The sequence below is a fragment of the Corythoichthys intestinalis genome, chromosome 3 (genome assembly GCF_030265065.1).
Source record: "Corythoichthys intestinalis isolate RoL2023-P3 chromosome 3, ASM3026506v1, whole genome shotgun sequence".
Taxonomy (NCBI): Eukaryota; Metazoa; Chordata; class Actinopteri; order Syngnathiformes; family Syngnathidae; genus Corythoichthys; species Corythoichthys intestinalis.
The window spans coordinates 63,682,501-63,685,893 of NC_080397.1; the positions used below are offsets into that span (position 1 = coordinate 63,682,501).

The 3,393-nt window shown below is 39.4% G+C and overlaps 1 long non-coding RNA gene across 1 annotated transcript in view; it reads left to right on the forward strand.

The window, feature by feature from the left end:
• The window catches only part of LOC130913042 (uncharacterized), a 1,936-nt gene extending 1,730 nt beyond the window's left edge, over positions 1 to 206 (forward strand). Inside the window, exon 2 of the long non-coding RNA XR_009062695.1 lies at positions 1 to 206. This exon is cut by the window's left edge and continues 75 nt beyond it. This is a non-coding gene — a long non-coding RNA (uncharacterized LOC130913042).
• The last annotated feature ends 3,187 nt before the right edge of the window (positions 207 to 3,393 follow it).

The window sequence follows — 3,393 nt, forward strand, 5'->3', positions numbered from 1 at the left end:
TTCCCAGTGCCGATGCCTGTGCCATAACGCCCCCGACCATCCATATACAGGCGCCCGACAGCGGACTTGTCAAGGAATTGGTTTCGGCGGCGATTTCACAAGGAGAAAACTTGATGAATGATGTCTGATAACATTTAAAGCCACAATGAGATGACATGGCTAAAATATTCAAATTGTCAAAATAAAGTCATCCATGGACAAACCTACATGAAGTATTTTTTTTTCTGAGTATGCAAAGCTTGCGGCGCCAAAAGCTTGTGACTTGTGATTTGAGTAGGGAAGCAGCCTCTGGCCCGACTTTATTCACAAAAGTAAATATTCATCATCTCCATCATGTGGAATGCGAATTCAGTGCATGCAAAATCAAGAGTTGAAAAGTCGCATCTTTTGCAAAAATACCATGCTGGCCAAAAGTATTGGCCCCTCACCAACTCTGTCAGATCATGCTCAATTTCTCCCAGAAAATGATTGCAACTAGAAATGCTTTGGTAGTAATATCTTCATTTATTTTGCTTGCAATGAAAAAACATAAAAGAAAATGGGGGGAAAAATGAAATCATCGTTTTACACAAAACTCCAAAAATGGGCCGGACAAAATGATTGGCACCCTTTGAAAAATCATGTGGTGCTTCTCTAATTTGTGTAATGAACAACACCTGTTACTTACCTGTGGCACATAACAGGTGGTGGCAATAACTAAATCAAACTTGCAGCGAGTTAAAATGGATTCAAGTTGACTCAACCTTTGTCCTGTGTCCTTGTGTGTACCACATTGAGCATGGAGAAAATAAAGAAGACCAAAGAACTGTCTGAGCACTTGAGAAGCAAAATTGTGAGCAAGCACGGGCAATCTCAAGGCTACAAGTCCATTTCCAAAGATCTGAATGTTCCTGTGTCTACCGTGCGCAGTGTCATTGATAAGTATAAAGCATACGGCACTGTGTCTAACCTCCCTAGATGTGGACGGAAAAGAAAAATAGCGACTAGCAATTTCACTCAACTAACATTAGTTAATGCATTTTTAAACAATAACTAATGTTTAAGTAACATAACAATAAGTAATATAATTGCTTATCTAACATTTATTAATATGTTAATTAACATGAGTTAATGCATTAGCTAATGCATTAGGTAATACATTAGTTAATGCATAACCAGACAGTAACTCTTGGTTTGGTAAAATTATATAGGGTTAGGGTTTGTTAACTTAGCATTTATAATTTCTTAGTTAAGTATTACTTAACCTTAATTAACCATTACTGAATGTTTTTGGACCCTTATTGTAAAGTGTAGCATACATATCCCTTAACTAAGAAATGATAAATGCTTAAGTTCCCCCCTCTTAACCTTTATTAACCATTATTGAATGCTTTTTGGACCCTTATTGTAAAGTAGCACATGTGTCTCTTAAATAAGAAATTATAAATGCTTAAGTTAACAAACGCTAACCTTAAACCCTAACCCTATATTGTTAGGTTTTGTGTTTGTTTTCTCCTAGTGTGACTTGTCCCTGTGATTGCCCATTGACTTCACCTGTTCTGCCTGCTCCTAGTGTATCTCCAACTTGCATCCTCCTGTGCTCACCTGTTACTCGTTGTGTCGTTACCCCTTGTCTGTGTGTGTATATAAGCTTCCGGTTTCTTTTCACTCCTTGTTGCGTCATTGTCAATGTTGAAGTCAAGTCCTGTCCAAGCCCTCGTGTACGGTCCCTCCTATTAAGTAAGTTTTGTTTGAACATTGCCTTTTTGATCCCTAGTCCTTTTGGTTGTACTTTGTGATTTTGTTAGTTATTATTAAAACGTTTTTTGAGTTCACTGCCATCTGCCTTTCTGCCATCTGCGTTTTTTTGTTTCCCTGCATTTGGGTCCACACCACCTGCCTGCCTCATGTCCCTGACATATATAGGCCTAAATAATATTTTTAATTTTACCAAACTATTAGTTACTGTCTGGTTATGCATTAACTAATGCATTAACTAATGCATTAACTCATGGTCATTAATATTTTTAAGTGATCCTCTAACTTAAATACATGTAGGCTCTAATAAACCAATTGTTCTCTAGTACTAAAATATGTTGTTAGAAACAACAATATTTTATAATATTTAGTCCATATTTTGACCGTTAGTTGGCGCCATGGTTTGCGGGCTCGCAGTGATGACGTCATTGGTATCTTTCCAAATGTGTAGCGTGTTAAACAATTGCTTATTGCTGCCTAAACTCGCGAAGTAAAATGCCACGATGTGCTACTTTTGGATGCAATTTCCAGTCAAATGGAAACAAGGGGAGTGAAGTGAGTGGTCAAGGTGGAATAATTATTTTTTTAGTGAATAAATGTGCATAAGTGGAAGCTTTTCCCCCTTTTTGGTCCCTGTATGCACGTACCCTACCCACCACGCGTTACAACTGGCGCCCGAACATTTTTCCCGGATCCTCAGTCAAGTAAGGGATCCGTCTATTTTCTGGATCCGACGGTCCACCACGTCTGCAATATTGGTTTCGGATCTGTCCATTTTTTTGATTCGTCGGTCCCACAGCGGCTTTTCTGATCAGTCTGTTTTGTGGAATCGACGGCTGCAACATTGCCATGGGATCGGTCTAATCCCTGGATCTTTGAGTGCATAAAAAATGCGGATTTGGATTACTATTGCTATCTTTTATGTTGACTATTCTCCGTGGGAGTTTTCCCCAAATCATACTAAATAATTAAAGCACTATGGCACGCTACAGTGACGACAGTGACTCTGACGTGGACCTCACAACAATGTTGGAGTTAGTCAGGGAACACGTGCTTACTGCTGAGCTCCCGAGTGAAGAGTGGTCAAGGTGGAAATATTTTTTTGTGAATAAATGTGCATAGTGGAAGCTTCTCCCCTTTTTGGTACTTTTATACACGTATCCTAGCTACCACGCGTTACAATGTACAAGACATGGATTACACAAGGTGTGCTCTTTGGCCTGTACTGTATGTGAAGCACACGACAGCTCTGGATGCTCACAATCGACATAATTATATTGAGATAAGTTTGAAAACGCAATATGCTTACCTTGAATATCTGCTAATAAAACCGGACAGCATACACTCTCGCTCCCAACCGGAGTTCCCAACAGGACTCTCGCATCACCAGTTTTGCCCAACTTTTGTCTTATCAGGTATTTGCTGCACGCATTTTTCCCTGAAGCTCGTCTTGTGAACGACCGACAGTGCTTTCCTGCTCTTCACTTTTCAGATCTGGTTCAAATAGGAAGGGTAGAACTTCTTCGACGACATGTTGGGAAAGCTAACGAGTGACCAGTGACGTCACGCACTGCGACGTAACAAGAATGGCGACCTATCACTTAGAATAATTTTACAAACTTTATTAAAACAAAAACATTAAGAGGGGTTTTAATA